Raw genomic sequence first — 21,499 nt, 5'->3', positions numbered from 1 at the left:
AAAGAAAGAAAATCATAAACATTATCAATAGATGCATTAAAAGTTTTTAACAAAATCAAACACCATTGATGACTTTTATTTCTTTTAAAGATTTATTTATTTGAAAGGCAGCGTTTCAGAGAGAGAAGAGACACAGAGAGAATCTTCCATCTGATGATTCATTCCCTAAATGGACTCAATAGCTGGGGCTGGGCTAAGCCAAAGCCAAAGGCTGGGATTCCTTCTGGGCCTCCCACATGGGTAGCAGGGGCTAAGGTGATGGGCCAACTATCCCTGCCTCCCCACGTGTATTAGCAGGGAGCTAGATCAGAAGTGGAGCAGCCAGGACTTGAACCAGTGCCCATACAGGATGCTGGCATGCCAGGCTGCGGCTTAACCCACTTCACCACAATGCCAGCCCAACCATTCATGATTTTAAAAACTCAGTAAATTAAGAATAACTTTGCCAACTTGAAAAAGAACATTTAAAAAATGTCTATAGCTAACTATTAACTGGTGGGAAACAAGATGCTTTTCCCCTCAGATCAGGAACAAGGGGCAAGGGTGTTCCCTCACCACTGTTTCTCAGTATTATACCTGAAGTCCTAACCAACACAATAAGGCAAGAAAATTAAATAGATACAGATCGAGCAGGAAGAAATAAAACTGTCTTAGTTTACAGGTGAAAGGTATTTGTGTAGGTAAATCCAAAACACTGACAACCCCAGATGCTCACGAGTATGTGGAGCAATAGGAACACTCTTTTCTTACTGGTGGGAATGCAAAATGGTACAGCCAATTTGAAAGATAGTTTGGGGGCTGACGCTGTGACGTAGTGGGTAAAGCCACCGCCTGCAGTGCCGGCATCACATATGGGCACTGGTTTGTGTCCCAGCTGCTCCACTTCTGATCCAGCTCTCTGCTGTGGCCTGGAAAAGCAGTAGAAGATGGCCCAAGTCCTTGGGCCCCTGCACAGCATGGGAGACCTGGAAGAAGCTCCTGGCTCCAGGCTTCAGATCAGCTCAATCGGCTCATCTCCAGCTGTTGCAGCCCTTTGAGAAGTGAACCAGTGGATGGAAGACCTCTCTCTCTCTCTCTCTCTCCCCCCCTCTCTCTCTCTGTAACTCTGTCAAATAAATAATCTTTTTAAAAAAATTGCCAGGGCTGGTGCTGTGGTGTAGCAGGTAGAGCCGCCACTTGCAGTACCGGCATCCCATGTGGGTGCTGGTTTGAGATTTTTAGAAAGTCAGAGTTACACAGAAAAGAAGGAAAGACAGAGAGAGAGAGGTCTTCCATCTGATGGTTCACTCCCCAATTGGCTGCAATGGCTGGAGCTGCGCTAATCCGAAGCCAGGAGCCGGGAGCTTCTTCTGGGTCTTCCATGTGGGTGCAAGGGCCCAAGGACTTGGGCTGTCTTCCACTGCTGTCCCAGGCCATAGCAGAGAGCTGGATCAGAAGTGGAGCAGCCGGGACTAGAACCGGCGCCTATATGGGATGCCATCGCTTCAGGCTTTAACCCACTGCACCACAGCACCGGCCCCCCACTAAGTTATACAAGTTTCATGCATTTCATATATATAGATTTAGGAACATAGTGATACTTCTCACCTTACCCTCCCTCTCACCCACGTTCCAACCTTTCTTCCTCCTCCCTCCTCCATTTCCACTCTTAATTTTTACAAACACCTACTTTCAGTTTACTTAATGATCATAAGGTTAAGCCTACACTAACTAAAAGAGCTCAACAAATAGTATAAAGAAAAAAAATAGTGTTTCTCAACAAAAGAGACAAGGGCTATAAATAGTCATGCAATCTCAAAATGTCCATTTCACTCCAATACGTTACATTTTAGGTACTCTAACTAACATAGCTATTGTATTGAAAGAGTTTTCAACTCCCCTGGAAAAAATAAGAAAACATTATTTGTTTTAAAGAAGTCAATCTAATTTTGTTGCTTTCTCAAGCCCAATAAACCAATTAAGTTGTACTTAGTGTCTGAGTTGATTCGTGATACTAAGTTAGATATCAGGGCAAATACTTTGTGTTTTTAGATAGTACACTAAATGGTTCCCAGGCCATCAGCAGAGGGCTGGATCAGAAGAGAGGCAGCTGGGACTTGAACCAGCACTCATATGGGATATCAGTGCTTCAGGTAGAGGTCCAACCCACTACACCACAGCACTGGCCCCCACTAAGTGGTTCCTAAATAGTCTCCTATCACATGAAAGAGTCAACATATTAAGTGCTTAATTTACTAAGGGAGAACCCTAAGCCTTAGGACCCTGAAATCTACAGAAGGCAGTTTCAGCATTACACATTAAAATCATGTGTTCAAGTGCAGGATACTCCTGAGTGATTTTTCCCAGTCGGCTAACAAGCCAAGAATTAAAAAATTGCTAGGGCTGGCATTATGGCATAGTGGGTAAGACCGCCGCCTGTGACTTTGGCATCTCACTTGGGCTCCGGTTTGAGTCCCAGATGCTCCATTTCTAATCCAGCTCTCTGCTAATAATCTGAGAAAGCAACGGAAGATGACACAAGATGGCCCAAGTCTCTCTCTCCTCTCCCCCATATCTCTGATTTTCAAATAAAATAAACAAATCTTAAAAAAACAAAATTGTAAAATCAAGAATTGTTGCCAGAATTTGAAACAAATTCATTAATATGGGTTGTCCATTTTCATACAGAAACACATCTGCTTGAGTGTAGGGAATATTTTTAGATACTCCATACACTAATAAAACTATTTGATAACAAAAATTCCACCATTTAATATTATTTTTTCCTCATTTTAAGCATTAAATCATATAGGCTTGATGATTATATTATTTATTCTCCATAAATAAAAATTTTCTTCTACCAAATTAGAAATAGCAGCTTCTAATAGAATGATTCCTTAAGTTTTTTTAGATATTGAGCAAATACCTAAATACTTTTTTAAAAGATTTATTTATTTATTTGAAAGACAGAGTTACAGAGAGGCAGAGGCAGAGAGAGAGAGAGAGAGAGAGAGAGAGGTCTTCCATCTGCTGGTTTACTCCCCAGATGGCCGCAACAGCCAGGGCTGTGTCAATCCGAAGCCAGGAGCCAGGAGCCAGGAGCCAGGAGCAAGGAGCTTCTTCCAGGTCTCCCACATAGGTGCAGGGGCCCAAGGACTTGGGCCATTTTCTATTGCTTTCCCAGGCCATAGCAGAGAGCTGGATTGGAAGTGGAGCAGCCAGGTCTCGAACTGGCGCCCATATGGGATGCCGGCACTGCAGGCCAGGGCATTAACCCTTTGCGCCACAATACTGGCCCCCATCACCATTTTAATCTAGTGAATGGGCAGATCCCAAAATACATATGGGCCTTGTGCAGTCGGCATTGTTTCTATAGGTAATGTGATAAGTGGATGTGGTGCTTAGCTTAGCTACGGATGTTTTGCTAAGAAATGTTCACATTGAAGGAAAAAGTAAGATCTTTAACATTTTGAAAAATATCCACAGTATGGTCTGGTAGAAACACGGTCAGATTGTTTTTTCCATAAGAGTATTTAAAAACAATACTAATAGAAACTAGTTTGAGCATGACTCCTCCCTATTTTAGTTATTGACTGTGGGCAAGTCTCATGTTCTTCCTGAAGCATGGAGGTAAGGAAAGACACACAGCTATGTCACAGGATTATTGTGAAGGGTAAATTAAAGGAGTGGGGCCAGCACTGTGGCGCTGGAATTCCTGCAGCACTGGAATCCCATATGTGCACTGGTTCAAGTCTTTGTTGTTCCTCTTCCAATCCAGCTCTCTGCTTTGGCCTGGGAAAGCAGTAGAAGATGGCCCAAGTCCTTGGGCCCCTGCACCCGTGTGGGAGACCCGGAAGAAGCTCCTGGCTCCTGGCTTTGGATCAGCTCAGCTCCAGCCATTGCGGACATTTGGGGAGTGAATCAGAGGATGGAAGACCTATCTCTCTCCCTCTCTGTGCCTAAAACTCTACCTCTCAAGTAAATAAATAAAACCTTTTTTAAAAAATCAAGGGTGTGTGATACTGTAAAGTAATTAATTTATTTGAACAAATACTTTGTGAAAAATTACTTTATGACATGCCTAGCAGTGTTATAGGTGCTGAAAATAGAGTAATGACAAGAACGAATTCCCTGCCCTGTGGACAGGGACATTTGAGGAGGGAGACAGAACATAAATGACAAGATACAAGCACACATATGCATGTGTGTGTGTATACATATAATTTCAAACCATGGTCCCTTCTATAGACAAATATGGCACCGTGCTCGGAAGCCACAGGGACTTAGGATGACCAGGAGGAGGTCTAGAGGATGAGGGTTGCAGGTAGAATGTGCGCTCTGGGAAGGGGCTCAGATGGCCGCAGCTGCCTGCGAGGGAGACAAAATGCAGTAAGGGCAGCTGCAGCAGGGCAGCCAAAGAGAACAGAATCAGAAGAGGCAGAGAAGTGCTCAGGGATCAGGTCACCCGCCAGAGACTGTGGGAGGTGTTTGAACTTGACTTACATTTTCAAAGACTGATTGATTCAAAAGGCATAGCGATGGAGTTGGATGAGAGAGACAGAGATCTTCCATCCACTGGTTCATTCCCCCAAATACCCACAACAGCCTAGGCCAGGCCAGAGCCAGGAAGAGTCCAGAACTCCATCTGAGCCTCCCACATGGGTGGCAAGATCCCAGGTATTTGGGCCATCATCTGCTGCTTCCCAGGTCCAGTAGTAGGAAGCTGGATCTGAAGCAGAGTAGCCAGGACTGGCACTAGGCACTCCCATGCAGGACGCCAGCATTGCAAGTGGTGGGTGGATTAGTCCACTGCCTGCCCTGAACTTCATTTTCACTGGGGTAGCAGTAGTAGTGGTTAGGAGTCTTACCGTAAAGAAGGGAAGACCCTGGCCAATTTTAGAAAAGGAATTCACTGGGCCGGCGCCACGGCTCACTTGGCTAATCCTCCACCTGCGGTGCTGGCAGCCCGGGTTCTAGTCCTGGATGGGGCACCGGATTCTGACCTGGTCGCTCCTCTTCCAGTCCAGCTCTCTGCTGTGGCCTGGGAAGGCAGTGGAGGATGGCCCAAGTGCTTGGGCCCTGCACCTGCATGGGAGACCAGGAGAAGCACCTGGCTCCTGGCTTCGGATCGCACAGCGCACCAGCTGCAGTGGCCATTTAGGGGGTGAACCAATGGAAAAGGAAAAGCTTTCTCTCTCTTTCTTTCTCTCTCTCTCTCTCACTGTCTAACTCTACCTGTCAAAAAATAAATAAATAAAAGAAAAGGAATTCACTGAAAAGGAACTAAAAGGCTCACAGAACAGCCAGGAGGGCTGATGAATCAGGACAGAAAACCACGTAACCACAAGGTGAGGGTGGGCAGTGGGCAACACAGGAAAATTATCTCCAAAAGTAGCACGGAGGGGCCTGGCTGCAGCCCCCGGGGTGGATTCCAGCTGGTCTTACTCCAGATCACCTGGAGTCCCCACCGTGGCGCCCAGGGCAGTGTGTCTAATGGATCCTTCCAGCCAACAGTGGCCATGTAGGAAGAGGCTGCCAAGACAGGGTGTCAGACACTTGGTGTCCAGCTGTCCCTGAAGTCTCCACGTGTGACTGCAGTCTCCACGTGTGACTGCAGTGGCTCAGGCCAGGTGTTGCTCGATGACCTCTGGAGCCATTTATTCACTCTGTAGACAATGAAGAGAGGAAGGAAGAAAATATAGCTGTGGGTCACTTCTCCATGCTCATAATGCTTTCTGTTCAAACACTAAACGTCATGACATTTAAAAATATGATGTAGGCACCGCGGCTCACTAGGCTAATCCTCCGCCTTGCAGCACCGGCACACCGGGTTCTAGTCCCAGTTCGGGACGCAGGATTCTGTCCCGGTTGCCCCTCTTCCAGGCCAGCTCTCTGCTGTGGCCTGGGGGGGGCAGTGGAGGATGGCCCCATGGGAGACCAGGAGAAGCACCTGGCTCCTGCCATCGGATCAGTGCGGTGCGCCGGCCGCAGCGCGCCGACCGTGGCGGCCATTGGAGGGTGAACCAACGGCAAAGGAAGACCTTTCTCTCTGTCTCTCTCACTGTCCACTCTGCCTGTCAAAAAATAAAAAAATAAAAAAATATGACTTCTTGGGGCTGGTGCTAGGGCACAGCGAGTTAAAGCCCCAACCTGCAGCATTGGCATCCCATATGGGTACTGATTGGAGTTCTGGCGGCTCCACTTCTGATCCAGCTCTCTGCTATGGCCTGGGAAAGCAGTGGAAGATGGCCCAAGTGCTTGGGCCCCTGCACCGCATGGGAGACCCGGAAGAAGCTCCTGGCTCCTGGCTTCGGATCAGCTGTGCTATGGCCGTTGCGATCGTTTGGGGAGTGAACCAGTGGATGGAAGGGCTTTCTCTCTCTCTGGCTCTACCTCTCTCTGTAACTTTCTTCCAAATCAATAAAATAAATCTTTAAAAATAAAAATTATAAAAAATATGACTTCTTACAGAATTAAGGAAGAATTTATTCAAAATAAAAGCAGTTGATCACCTATTGCAGTGGTAACGTGTTCTGTTAGAGGAAGCCAGGGAACTTATTGTGAGGAAGCATATTTTTCACTGCGAGCACCTTCCTCACTGGGGTTATGACTCATGCACATTCTTGGCAACCAGATTCCAGTTCAGACGAATATTTAGTTTAATTTCTTTCAAAACTCTAAGCGCTGAGCAAGGAAAAGAGAGAAAAAGCAACTGAGTAGGCATGCACTGTACGTGGAAGACTTCAAAGCCAAGAAAGCACATGGTCACTCCGGTACATAGAGGCACCGTCTCGCTCAGGGCAGTCTTGCGGATCAGCTGTCATCTGAGGCTACGGAAAGGAGACAAACAAGGTAGCAGTTAGAGCCAGCTTTAATTGGCGTTAGTTCAAGACTATTGCCTTGTGGAACCGGAAATAATCACCAGATTGTTCCTGAGACTAGTACAAGCCTCAAGCAGTGATACAAAAACATTGAGATGTCCCCATTTGTGTAAACAGTTGTGACTGGCATTTTACATTTTGATGGCTCTCTTTAACTTCTAAACCAGAGGTTTGGGATCCTGGCTGTACATTAGAATGCCCTGGGGAGTAGGGGTGGGGAGGTGACACTGTAGCATACAGGGTAAATCCACTGCCTGTGGTGCCGCCATTCCATATGGGTGCAAGTTCGAGTCCCAGCTGCTCCACTGCTGACCCAGCTCTCTGCTATGGCCTGGGAAAGTAGTAGAAGATGGCCCAAGTGCTTGGGCCCTGCACCTTTGTGGGAGACCTGGAAGACGCTCCTGGTTCCCGGCTCCTGGCTCCTGGCTCCTGGCTTCAGATCAGCCCAGCTCCGGCCGTTGTGGCCATTTGGGGAGTGAACCAGCAGATGGAAGCCACCTCTCTCTCTGTCTCTCCCTCTCTCCGTCTGTAACTTTGCTTTTCAAATAAATAAATATTAAATAAATGTTTTTAAAAAATCACCTGGGCAACTTAAAACAGCAACACAAAACAAGTAAGAACAATCTCTTAGCAGCTTCCAGAGCTCCCAGGTAATTCTGATGTGCACAGCCAGGATTGGGACCCCTGATTTAGGAAAGTCCAGCTGTGCAGTTCAAGCAGTCAGGCAATTTCTGTGTAAGATCACCAGTGCCTTGGATGACTCCTCTTTGTTATTTATACAGTTCTAAGATTTTTTTTTTTTTTGACAGGCAGAGTTAGACACAGAGAGAGAGAGACAGAGAGAAAGGACTTCCTTTTCCGTTGGTTCACCCCCCAAATGGCTGTAATGGCCGGCGCGCTGTGCCGATCCAAAGCCAGGAGCCAGGTGCTTCCTCCTGGTCTCCCATGCGGGTGCAGGGCCCAAGGACCTGGGCCATCCTCCACTGCCTTCCCGGGCCACAGCAGAGAGCTGTACTGGAAGAGGAGCAACCGGGACAGAATCCGGTGCCCCGACCGGGACTAGAACCCGGGGTACTGGTGCCTCACCAAGTGAGCCACAGCGTCAGCTGAGTTCTAAGATTTTTTTAAGGCTTAATTAGTCATTTTACTTGATGTATATTACTGGGCAGGATAACATGCCTCTAAGTTTTTGTAGTTTTCGTTTTCACAAGTTTGAATTTTAATTGCCTGTTTGAAAGGAAATCAGGGGCCGGTGTTGTGATGAAGTCAGGTAAGCCACCACCTGCAATGCAGGCATCCCGTATCTTGGCTTCTGATCCAGCTCCCTGCTAATGTAACTGGAAAGGCAGCAGAATGTGATCCAAGTGCTTGGGCCTCTGCAACCCACATGGGAGACCCAGACAGAGCACTTGGCTCCTGACTTTGAAGAGTGAACTGGTAGATGGAAGATCTCTCTCTCTCTTTCTCTTGCTCTCTGTAATTCTGCCTTTCAAATAAATAAATAAATCTTTAAGAAATTAAAAAGTGCCGGCGCTGTGGTGTAGCAGGTAAAGCCACCACCTGCAGTGCCAGCATCCCATACGGGAGCTAGTTCAAGTCCCGGCTGCCCCACTTCAGATCCAGCTCTCTGCTATGGCCTGGGAAAGCAGTAGAAGATGGCTCAACTCCTAGGGCCCCTGCACCCATGTGGGAGACCCAGAGGAAGCTCCTGGCTCCTGGCTTCAGATCAGTGCAGCTCTGGCCGTTGCAGCCAATTGGGGAGTGAACCAGTGGATGGAAGCTCGCTCGCTCTGTCTCTCTCTCTCTCCTTCTCCTTCTCTCTCTGTGTAACTCTTTCAAATAAATAAAATATTTTTATTTATTTATTTATTTTTTAACAGGCAGATTTAGACAGAGAGAGAAACAGAGAGAAAGGTCTTCCTTTCTGTTGGTTCACCCCCCAAATGGCCGCTTCGGCCGGTGCACTGCAGCCGGCGCGTTGCGTTGATCCGAACCCAGGAGCCAGGTGCTTCTCCTGGTCTCCCATGCGGGTGCAGGGCCCAAGCACCTGGGCCATCCTCCACTGCCTTCCTGGGCCACAGAAGAGGGCTGGCCCGGAAGAGGAGCAACCGGGACAGAATCCAGCACCCCAACCGGGACTAGAACCCGGTGTGCCAGCGCTGCAGGCGGAGGATTAGCCAAGTGAGCCACGGCACCAGCCCAAATAAATAAAATCTTTAAAAAAAAAGAAATAAAATAAAAATAATTAAGCCTTGAACATTTAAAATGGAAATATTTTTCTTCGTGCTCTCTAGACTTTAAACAACGTCTTATTTTTAACTCAGCTTAATTGTTGTTTGTCTGCTAAAGTGCAAGGGTATGTAACCATAAATTCGTAAGTTACACGGAGGGCATGAATTGGGTGTAACTGGGCAGCACAGGGGACGCTACAGTGGATTATTTCTGTTCTCCAGGACAAAGGGAATGACTGTAGCCGGCACTTCCTGCTCTGTGCAGCAATGGTCTCCGACGCCTCCAGTGCGTGGAATGTTCCAGCCGGCCTGAGACCACAGAGCTGCCGCTCGAGGCAGACACCTGTTCCGAGAGTTCTGTGGGCTCTGCGACGATTACCAGCTTCCAGAAGGAAAAGAACGGCTCACAGAGGGGACTTGACCACTACTAGCTTCAGTAGTGAGTGCACTTCAGGGTCCCCATAAGGTCAGCTCTAGAGACGATATTGTATTGGTAGGTCTGGGGTGGGGGGCACAGTTAACCTGTGGAGAGATCATTGAGACACGCCCGCCTCTGGGCAGGGCAAGGGCTTTCCAGTAAAAGACTGAGTATAGTTAGGAGCTGAATTCATGACCATAAAGAAGGATTTTTTGTGAGGGATGTTGCACATGATGGGGTTTCCTCTCCGTCTTTGTGTCTTCAATCATTGTGAATCTCCAGTACCTTCCTGGAAACTATTTCTCAGACCCCTTTGCCTCCAGGGTTCTCAAATTCATATCCCGCTGAAGACAGGCACTCACATATTATTTGAAAAGCAAAGGGACACAGAAGCCATAAACACCCCGCTGTGGGATTCCCCCACCCGCTGCCGCTGTCTGATCTGCACGGAGCTTCTCAGCCAGGAAACAGGGAGTAACAAGGCCCCAAGTCTCTGTCCCACAACCACCATGATGAGCATGGAAGCTAATCTCTGCCTCCCTGGTTTTTGGTCCCTGAAACCTTCCAGCAGGTTTAAAAGCGTCTGATTCCAAAATTAAATCTCTCTATGCTTAAGCTATCTAGGATGGCTTCTATTTTTCCAATTGTATACAAACTAGTAAAATATTTAGTGGCAGAAGTGGCTCCAGGAAACCAAATGAAAGGTGTCTATGCCCATAATAGCCAAGGGTGATTAACTTACAAACACCAGAATTTGTTGCTCACAATTCTGGAAGGGAGGTTTCCAGATCAAGGAGACAGCTGATTCAGCGTCCGTTTGGGGCTCATTCCTCACAGGTCGTAGCTTCTATGTGTCCTTGCATGGCACAAAGACAAAAAATGGACAAACAAGCTCTCTCAGGCCTCTTAAGTAAAGGCATGATCCCATTCACAAGGCCACCCTCATGAGCTAGTCACCTCCCACGGACCCCAGCTTAGAATACCAACACACCAGGCATGAGATCCCCACAGGTGACCTTTGGAGGTCACATTCAGATCACAGCAGAGGGTCTCTGGACATGTCTGAAGGCAGTGAAGTCCTCATCTTGGTGGAAATGGGGTCCTGGAGGGGGCAGAGCATGCAATGACCCCACAGGTGACCTCAGAAAGAGAGCAGCGTGTGGTGGACAAAGGTGGTTGCTGGAAGAGACACAGTGGCAGCAGCTGCACTTGTGAGGGCTGGGGCAGGAGCCTGCCTACTCAACCTGCATGGAAAGCTTACAAGAAGAAATCTCATCCCCAGGGCAGAGATTTCTTTATTTGAAGGGTAGAGTTGCAGAGAGGGGAAGGCAGAGAGAGAGAGAATCTTCCATCCGCTGGTTCACTCCCCAAATGGCTGCAGAGGCCCCGGGCTGGGTCAGGCCAAAGCCAGAAGCCAGGAACTTCATGGGAGTCTCCCACAGGGGAGCCTGGGCCCAAGCACTTGGGCCATCCTCCACTGCTTTCCTAGGCTTAGGGAGCTGGGTCAGAATTAGAGCAGCTGGGACACAAACCGGTGCCCATCTGGGATGCCTGTACTGCAGGCTGTGGCTTAACTCGTGTACCCCATTGCTGGCACCAGGGCTTCTCATTTTCAACTCAAGGCCTCGTTACAAAATAGAGATCTTCAACAACTGCCCTGAATGCACACCTTGTTTCTTGTAGTTACAGGACTAACACCACCTCCCCGAAAAGTCCTGAAGATTGAACCTGTGGATTACAGAATTACAACATGCCTGTACCCCGAATCCACAGTCTGTCCCGTACATTTCAGAGATTCGATGGAGAAACGAGGAGGGGAGGATTCTGTGACTTGGAATGGAGTCATCTGGATGGATGTATCTGGAACCTCTTAACATAGGCGGGTACTTTAAAAAGTTTGTGGAGGAGCTGGCATTTGGTGCAGCTTTTAAGACACCTGCATCCCATTTCAGATGTGCCTGGGCTTCAGCTCCCTTTTAATGTGGATCCGGGAAAGCAGCAGGTGATGGCTCAAGTACCTGGGTCCCTGCCACCCATGTGGGAGACCTGCACTGAGTTCTGGCTTTGGCTGGCCCAGACCTGGCTGTTGCAGACATTTGGGGAGTGAACCAGAAGGTGGAAGATCTCTCTCTCTCTGTCTCTCTCTCTCTCTCCATCTTTCTCTCACTCTCTGCCTTTCAGATACATTTTTTTAAATAAATAAAAAAAAACTTTTAAAGAAAGTCTGTGGATAAAGGGAATGAAGAGATATTTATTTTGGTAAAAACATTTAATGTCATGAATATTTTCATATGAATTTCCTTTGGATTTCTTGTCAGAAGGAGTAGCTCTCCTATCTAGTCTGAGATGTGTGCCCCATGTTTTTTAAGATTTATTTATTTATTTGAAAGGTAGAGTTACAGAGATGCAGAGGCAGAGAGAGAGAGAGAGAGAGAGAGAGAGAGAGAGGTTTTTCATCTGCTGGTTCACTCCCAGATGGCCTCGATGGCTGGAGCTGGGCTGATCTGAAGCCAGGAGCCAGGAGCTTCTTCCAGGTCTCCCACATGGGTGCAGGGGCCCAAGGACTTGAGCCATCCTCCACTGCTTTCCCAGGCCACAGCAGAGAGCTGGATCAGAAGTGGAGCAGCTGGGACTCAAATTGGCACCCATGTGGGATACCGGCACTGCAGGCAGCGGCTTTACCTGCTGCATCACAGTGCCAGCCTCAGTGCCCCATTCTTGAAGCCCCCAAGGAATCTCTTCCCAGGCTGAAGCATTTGAAGGGGATACTTATTCTCCAGGCTGTCATCGCCGTCAGCAGTCCCCAGGAGCCAGGTTCAACTCTGATCCATGGACAGGAAGAGAGCTGCACACCAAGGGGGCCTGGGAGATGTCGGTGGGAAACTGGAACCATTTACAACCTTCCAGGTCCTTTCTGGGATGTCCTGGCTGCCTTGTGAGCAGGTCTGCTCCGCTGGATGCCCCTGGGCCAAGCTGCAAACAGTCCCGAGCCAGGGGCTGCAGGCCTTGGCACCGAAGTGTCACGCTGCAGCACAGGGGAGTCCAGTATCCCATGTGTCCCAATTCCTCCCTGGCACTTGGTGGGACAGCTAGTTCATTTGTATTTTTTAGCTCCTCCTACTCTCTATGGAATGAAAAATGAGTCCAAGGGTCTGAGCCGAGGGCCAGATGGGAGGAATGCTCAGGTCGGTCATGGCTCCCCACAGGTGGCTGAGCCTCCCCCAGTATTTCCTCAAAGCTAAGACCTCCCAGTAGGGAGACACATCAACCATGAAGAGACAAGATTGTCAGTTATATCTGTGAGATGCCATTAGTTATAATATGTATCTTAACCCAGAAGTGTTAAAATGAGAAGGAAAAAAAATCTTAGAATCAGTGGAAAACAGTCACGCCAACTCCTCAGACCTGCCTCCTCCTCCCTGCAGAATTCCTAGTTTCCCAGGAGGCACCTTTGTCCTCACACAAGTAATCTGGCACAGTCCAGCACATTCCGGATTATAGGAAAAAGTCTATTTCCTAGTACACAAGATATATTACCAATAAGGTGAGAAAATGAGTAGGGAAAAAACTATAGACGTATTTTAGGAAAAATACTTACAACACATTGACAAAAGGCTCTATCTTTAATATGTAAAGAATTCATAAGCAGTCCCAGCTGCTCCTCTTCCGATCCAGCTCTCTGCTTTGGTTTGGGAGAGCAGTAGAAGATGATCCAAGTCCTTAGGCCCCGCACCCATGTGGGAGACCAGGAAGAAGCTCCTGGCTTCGGATCGGTGCAGCTCCGGCCGTTGTGGCCATCTGGGGAGTGAACCATCGGATGGAAGACCTCTCTTGGTCTCTACCTCTCTCTGTAACTCTGTCTTTCAAATAAAATAAAATAAATAAAATAAATCTTTTAAAAAAGAACAAAAAAGAAAAGAACAACAAATAGATAAATAATACTTTATTTAAGGGGGAAGAACCACTATAACCCCAAAGTTGTACCTATGAAATTTATATTTATTAAATAAAAGCTTTCTATAAAAATATTTTATTTTATTTTTTAAAAAGATTTATTTATTTTACTGGAAAGTCACAGTTACACAGAGAGAGGACAGGCAGAGAGAGAGAGAGAGAAAGAGGTCTTCCACCCACTGGTTCACTCCCCAGATGGCCGCAACGGCCAGAGCTGCGCAGATCTGAAGCCAGTAGGCAGGAGATTCCTCTGGGTTTCCCACGTGGGTGCAGGGGCCCAAGGACTTGGGCCATCCTCTACTGCTTTCTCGGGCCATAGCAGAGAGCTGTATCGGAAGTGGAGCAGCCAGATCTTGAACCAGCGCCCATACGGGATGCTGGCACCATAGGCGGCGGCTTTACCTGCTATGCCACAGCGCCAGCCCCAAAATACCTTATTTTAGAGAACAAATGTTGTTATGGGGGAAATAGGGATTACCAGTGTGTATGAAGTGGGTAATGAACTTTTTCTAAGGTCTGAAGGAAAGACAGATTTTTCAAAGATTTATTTATTTGTTTGAAAAAAAGAGTGACAGAGGGAGAGACAGAGAGATCATCCATCTGCTGGTTCACTCCCAAATGGCCCCAACAACTAGGTCTGGGTTAGGCTGAAGCCAGGTGCCTGGGACTCCCAAGTAGGGGTCAGGAGCCCAGGTACTTGGGCTATCTTCTGCTGCTTTCCCAGAATTAGCAGGGAGCTGGATCAGAAGTGGAGCAACTGGGACTCAAATCAGTGGGCTCTGGTGTCACAGGCAACAACTTAACCCACTGTGCCACAACACCAGTTTCAAAACAGACTTTTGATAAAAATTTCAGTATCTTATTTGTGATGTAGAGACAGAGAGCTCCATCTGCTGGTTCACTCCTCAAATGCCCACAACAGCTGGGACTAGGCCAGGCCAAGCCAGGAGACCAGAACTAAATTCAGGTCTCTAACACTGGTGCAGAGTTCAACGTGTATGAGCCTTAACCTGCTTCCTCTCAGGGTGTATGTCAGCAGAAGTTGGAGTCAAGAGTTGGAGCTGGGAGTAGTTCCCAGGTACTACAGTGGCGGACATGGGCGCCATAACCGCTAGACTACATGCCTGCCCTGGTAATGCTTTTTGGCCTTTGTTTGATATTTAATATTTGTTTATTTATTTGAAAGGCAGAATTACAGAGAGAGATCTTCCATCACGCCCCAGATGGCTACAAGGTTGGAGCTGGGCCAGTCTGAAGTCAGGAATCAGGAGCTTTTTCTGGGTCTCCCACATGAGTACAGGGGCCCAAGGACTTGGGCCATCTTCTGCTGCTTTCCCAGGTACATTAGCAGGGGGCTGGAATGGAAGTGGTACAGCTGGGACTCAAACCAGTGCCTATATGTGATGCTGGCTCCACAGGTGGTAGCTTTACCACCACTGTGCTGGCACCAGTAATGTACTTTTTTTAAAATTTAAGGTAAACAAATTTTATGTTTTTCATATCTACATGTTTAGGTATCCAGTAATACTTTCCACCCTACCCTCCCTCCCACGCATGCTCCCACCCTTCCTTGCCTCTCTTATTCCCTCTCTTAATTTTTACAATGATTTACTTTCAGTTTACTTTATTTATTTATTTATTTATTTATTTGACAGGCAGAGTTAGACAGTGAGAGAGAGAGAGACAGAGAGAAAGGTCTTCCTTTTTCCATTGGTTCACCCCCCAAGTAGCCGCTACGGCTGGCATGTTGTGACCAGCGCGCTGCGCCTCTCAGAAGCCAGGAGCCAGGCACTTCCTCCTGGTCTCCCATGCGGGTGCAGGGTCCAAGCACTTGGGCCATCCTCCACTGCACTCCCAGGCCACAGCAGAGAGCTAGCTGGACTGGAAGAGGAGCAACCGAGACAGAATCCGGTGCACCGACTGGGACTAGAACCCCGGGGTGCGGGCGCTGCAGGCGGAGGATTAGCCAAGTGAGCCGTGGCGCCGGCCGAATTATTACTTAACAACAATACCCTTGATGTGTTTCTATGGGGGTGCAAACTGTTGAAATCTTTACTTAATGTACACTAAACTGATCTTCTGTTAAAAAAAAAAAAAAAAAAAAAAAGAAACTATCAATTCCCAACTTGACTCTCACTGGGATTAAACATGACAATAGGTCTGATCTGATTTCATCATCATTTAAAAAAAAATCATCTATTATTTTTCACTTTATGTTTCTGTGTGGGAACAAACTGTTGAAATCCTTACTTAAGGTATACTAAGCTGATCTTCTGTATACTAAGATAATCGAAAATGAATCTTGATGTGAATGGAAGGGGAGAGGGAGTGGGAAAGGGGAGGGTGGTGGGTGGGAGGGACGGTATGGGGGGGAAAGCCATTGTAACCCATGAGACGTACTTTGGAAATTTATATTCATTAAATAAAAGATAAAAAAAAAAAAAAAAAAAAAAAAAAAAAAAAAAACAATACCCTTGAGTGCAAATGGCCTACATTCTCCAATTAAAAGATACAGACCATTTGAATAGATTAAAAAACAAGACCCATCTAGTGTGGAATATCTTTTTCTATCCTTTCACTTTCAGTCTGTGTGTGTCTTTATTGGATAAGTGTGTTTCTTGTAGATAGCAAATAGATGGGTCTTGTTTTTTAATCTATTCAAATAGTCTGTATCTCTTAATTGGAGAATGTAGGCCACTTACACTCAAGGGTATTGTTGTTGGTGGTGTTTTTTTTTTTTTTTGAGAGAGAGGTTTTTTTTTTGTTTTTTTTTGTTTTTTTGTTTTTTTTTGTTTTTTTTTGTTTTTTTTTTTTTGGACAGGCAGAGTGGATAGTGAGAGAGAGAGACAGAGAGAAAGGTTTTCCTTTTGCCATTGGTTCACCCCACAATGGCCGCCGTGGCCGGTGCGGTGCACTGATCCGAAGCCAGGAGCCAGGTGTTTCTCCTGGTCTCCCATGGGGTGCAGGGCCCAAGCACTTGGGCCATCCTCCACTGCCTTCCCCGGCCACAGCAGAGAGCTGGCCTGGAAGAGGGGCAACTGGGAAAGAATCCGGAGCCCCGACCCGGACTAGAACCCAGTGTGCCGGTGCCGCTAGGTGGAGGATTAGCCTATTGAGCTGTGGCACCGGATTCTTTCCCAGTTAAGTAATAACTTGGCCCTGCCATTTTCCCATAAATATTTCTATTGCTTGCTTTGGATTTCCTTTGTACTTTTACTAGATTTTCTGCCTTTACATTCTTTCATAGTGATGACCATGTTTCTGTGTTTCTGTGTGTAGCACTTCCTTAAGCATCTTTTGTAAGGCTGGATGAGTGGTGACAAATTCTTTCAATTTCTGTTTCTAACGGAAGGTCTTCATTTCACCTTCATTCATGAACGAGAGCTTTGCAGGATACTATATTCTGAGTGACAGTTTTTTCTTTTAAGACTTGGTCTAGGGGCTGGCACTGTGGTGTAGTGCGCAAAGCTACCACCTCCAGTTCTAGCATCCCATATGGGCGCCGGTTGGAGTCTCAGCTGCTCTACTCCTGATCCTGCTCTCTACTCTGACTTGGAAAAGCAGTAGAAAATGGCCAGATCCTTGGGCCCTGCACCTTGGAGGGAGACCCAAAAGAAACTCCTGGTTCCTGGCTTCAGATTGGCACAGCTCTGGCTGTCTGGCCATCTGGGGAGTGAGCCAGCAGATGAAAGACCTCTCTCTGTCTCTCTGCCTCTCTGTAACTCTGCCTTTCAAATAAACAAATTTTTAAAAATATTACAATAAAACAAAATAAAGACTTGGTCTATGTCTCTCCATTCTCTCCTAGCCTGTAAGGTTTCTGATGAGAAATCAACTGTGAGTCTAATTGGAGATACTCTGAAGGTAATCTGGCATTTCTCTTGTGCCAGAGGGTTTTTTATTACTGATTTAATCTCTGTCTTGGTTATTGGTCTGTTTAGGCTTTCTATGTCTTCGTGATGAGATTTTTGTAGATTGTATGTCCAGGAATCTATCCATTTCCTCTAGATTTAGAATCTTCATTTTTAAAAAATATTTATTCATTTATTTGAGAGGCAGAGTTACAGAGAGAGGGATAGATAGCATATAGATAGTAATCCCCCATTTACTTATTCACTCCCCAAATGGCTGCAATGGCTGGAGCTGAACCGATCTGAAGCCAGGAGCCAGGAATTCTTTTGGGTCTCTTTCATGGGCACAGGGGCAAGCACGTGGACAATCTTTCCCTGCTTTCCTAGGCCACATGCAGAGATTTGAATCAGAAGAGGAACAGCCAGAACATGAACCAGTGCCACATGGGCTACTGACACAACAGATGGAGGCTTAACCTATTATGCTACAGTGCCAGCCCCTTTTCTTCATGTTTTACTGTTGAAAGTATGACTACAATGTGTCGTGGTGAAGATCTTTTCTGGTCATGTCTATTAGGACTCAAACCTACTCACTCTGACACATCCTAACCCTTGTACCAAACACATGCCCCTTGCTTTTCCCTTTATGAGAGAGGTTGAGAGAATCCTTAATTCACTCAAGGGCCATTTGCATTTCTTTTTCTGTACATTAACTGTTCATGTCCATTTTCCACTTTCTTTTAAAAAAAGCTTTTTTTAAAAAAAAATATTTATTTGAAAGACAGAGTTACAGAGAGAGGTAGAGACAGACTGAGAGAGAAAGAGAGGTCTTCCATCCACTAGTTCACTCCCCAAATGGCTGCAATGGTCAGAGCTGAGCTAGTCTGAAGCCAGGATCCAGGAGTTTCTCCTGGGTCTTCCACTTGGATTCAGGAGCCCAAGCACTTGAGCAGTGATCCCAATGATGAATTGTCCCTCCAGCCCCTGCCGGGGCCTCTCAGCACCAACATTCAGCTCTCACAGACCTAACTCAGAGAAAATCCCATGCATGCCTGCTGTTCAGTGTCCCCGAGCAGGTCCATCCTGCCTCAGGAGCCTCTTGGGCCAGCTGAGTCTCATGTCCATCATCTCATCTTCATCTTTTTTCTTTTCTTTCTTTTTCTTTTTTTGGACAGGCAGAGTGGACACTGAGAGAGAGAGAGACAGAGAGAAAGGTCTTCCTTTGCCGTTGGTTCACCCTCCAATGGCCGCCGTGGCCGGCGGGCTGTGGCCTGCGTGGCTGCGCTGATCCGAAGCCAGGAGCCGGGTGCTTCTCCTGGTCTCCCATGCTGGTGCAGGGCCCAAGCACTTGGGCCATCCTCCACTGCATTCCCTGGCCACAGCAGAGAGCTGGCCTGGAAGAGGGGCAACCGGGACAGAATCCGGCGCCCCGACCAGGACTAGAACCCGGTGTGCCGGTGCCACAAGGCAGAGGATTAGCCTAGCGAGCCGCGGCACCGGCCCATCCCATCTTCATCTTGAGTCAGCTTTGATCTCCTTCCTCCAGTTTCAACCTTGGCTCTGTAACATCACACTTAGCCACTCTCCCCAACCCAACACAGTAGGAGCCAGGCACTTCCTGAAGGAGAATTCAGTCAGTTACTAGCAGATTTCCTCCTATAGATACCTCTCCATGGACAAGACTGTATCTGGAAATGACCTGACCAGTTTTTAGATTTAATATATTTTTTAAAGTGTTCATTCACTCATTTGTTCATTTGAAAGGCAGAGAGAGTCTTCTAGGCACTCATCAACTGCAATAATAGCCAGGATTAACCAAGCCAAAGCCCGGAACCAGGAATTCCATCCAGGTCTCCCACGTGAGTGACAGGAGCCTAAGTATTAGCGCTGTCACCTGCTGCCTCCCAGGGTGTGCACTAGCAGGAAGCTGGAATGAGGAGCAAAGCCAGGACTCAAACCCAGACTCTGATATACAATGTGGGCATCCATGAGGCATCTTAACCACTGTGCCAAATGCCTGCTTCCAGAACTCTGTCCCTACAGACCAAGAACACATTCTCAGTTAGGAAACTAGCCTTTGGCTCCACCGCATCCCAAGAACTGTGTAGAATTTTCTCTGTTCTTCATGCTCCCTTTCCCCATTCCTCTGGCACACTGCAGTTTTTGTTGTGTCCGGTAGTCTCTTTTGATAGACGTCAAATGGACATAGGACAGGGAAAAATCCTTGATCTGTGAACGTATCCCCTTCCTTTGTTAGTGGCATGCTCGCTCCACTCTTAGTTTTACATTTCAGGAAGTTATTTGGCTCTCATTGCTTCAACAGCAACACCAACAACAAAACATGAAAATCCTTGCATACCTCGTTTGGAGAATTTTAATGTTTTTCATTTACCATTGTAAAGCCAAGGGCACTTTTAAAGCTGTCTTATACACAGTTATCGTGTGTATGGCAATCTGTCTTTAAATAGGGGTGAATTACTCTTTTTAAAAAAATTAATCCTAAGGACTGGCATTGTGACACAGCAGGTTAACCCTCCACCTGTGATGCTGGCATCCCATAGGGGCTCTGGTTTGAGACCTGGCTGCTCCTCTTCTGATCTAGCTCCCTGCTAATGTACCTGGGAAAGCAGCCAAGATGGCCCAAGTGCTTGGGCTCCTGCACCCATGTGAGGGACCCAGGAGAAGCTCCTGGCTTCTAACTTTGGCCTTGGCTATTATGCTCATTTGGGGAGTGAGCCAGCAGATGGAAGATCTCTCTCTCCCTTCTTCCCCCTCTCTGTCATTCTGACTCTCAAATAAACTTTTAAAAATCACATCGCCTCCCATAAATATGTACATTTTTTAAAAAGACATTTAATTTTGCCACACCTCAAAGTTCTCATCTGTAATGAGATAATTATACCAGCCTCGTAAGATTGCTAAAATGATTAAATTACATGTATTAATATTTGTAAAACATTTACAACAGTGTCTGGAACTCAGGAAGTGTTTGTAAGTGATAAGTGTTAGATGTGAGCATGGTCAGAAAACTGCTTTTTTTTTTCTTGCATGAGAGTTGTTTTTTTTTTTTTTTAATAATGCTTAGTTTATTTTCATCTACTTTAAAGGCAGAGCAACAGAGAGACAAAGACAGAGACAGAGATAGAGATCGTCCCTCCGCTGGTTCACTCCCCAAATGCCTACAATAGCCAGGGCTGGGCCAGGCTGAAGCTGGGAGCCTGAAACTCCATCCAGGTCTCTGACATGGTGGCAGGGACCCAAGCACTTGAGCTGCTGTCTTCCAGGGCTTATCAGTTTTATGAGGAATGTTTTTAGGAGCTCAGTGTTAATTGGTTGTTGGCTTTAACGTGTTATTGACTAAAGGACTCACACCTGTAGAGTGTTGGTCGGCCAAAGCAGCAGGATGTGGAGTCTCAGAAAGATTCATCACAGAGTGAACACTCTGTGGAGCCAAGAGCCAAGAACTCCATCTAGGTCTCCCACGTGGGTAGCAGGGGCCCACGCTCTTAGGCCATCTTTTGTTGCTTTCCCAGGCAGGCCCAATAGCAGGGAGCTGCACTGAAAGTAAAGCAGTCTGGACTTGAACCAGTGTCCATGAGATGCTGGCGTTGCAGGCAGCAAACAGCTTAACCCACTGCACCAAAATGCTGGCCCCAGTGCTTACTGTTTCAATTGAGTTTATGCTCAAATGTATTTATTTATTTATTAGAATTTGAGAGGTAGAAAAAGAGTCTCCATTCACTGATTCACTCCCCAAATGCCTGTAACAGCCAGGGTTGGGTGACGCCTGAAGCTGGGAGATGGGAGCTCGGTCTAGGTCTCCCATGTGGGTGGCAGGAACTCAGTTACTTGAATCATCACCTGTTACTTTCCCAGTTCTGCACTACAGGAGCCAGAGCTAGGAGCTGGAGCCCCTAACAAAGCCGGTTATTCCAGGTGCAAATGTCTTGACTGTAGTCTTAACTACTAGGCCAGACACTTACCTAGTGGGCACATTTTATCATATGTAAAATACATCTTCACAAGTTTCATTTCAAAAAGCGTCTCAGTTTTCTCCAGGATTTTTATGTCCTTCAGTGCTTTAGTTTTTCTTTTCTTTTTTTTTTTTCTTTAGGTATTGAGCAGAAGAAACTTGGAGGATGTGAACTGAATTGCGAGATGCTCCAGGTGCATTTTTACTGATGT

The 21,499-nt window shown here is 46.8% G+C and overlaps 1 long non-coding RNA gene across 1 annotated transcript in view; it reads left to right on the top strand.

The window, feature by feature from the left end:
- Positions 1–21,499, top strand: part of LOC103349028 (uncharacterized) — a 50,122-nt gene that overhangs the window by 13,559 nt on the left and 15,064 nt on the right. The window contains exons 3-4 of the long non-coding RNA XR_001793731.3: positions 9,314–9,557; positions 21,429–21,481. This is a non-coding gene — a long non-coding RNA (uncharacterized lncRNA). The remainder of the gene's footprint in view (positions 1–9,313; positions 9,558–21,428; positions 21,482–21,499) is intronic.

Source organism: Oryctolagus cuniculus, chromosome 9, assembly GCF_964237555.1.
Source record: "Oryctolagus cuniculus chromosome 9, mOryCun1.1, whole genome shotgun sequence".
NCBI classification, from domain to species: domain Eukaryota; kingdom Metazoa; phylum Chordata; class Mammalia; order Lagomorpha; family Leporidae; genus Oryctolagus; species Oryctolagus cuniculus.
The sequence above is the reverse complement of the archived record's forward strand: the minus strand, read 5'-3'. Positions and strand labels throughout refer to the sequence as shown.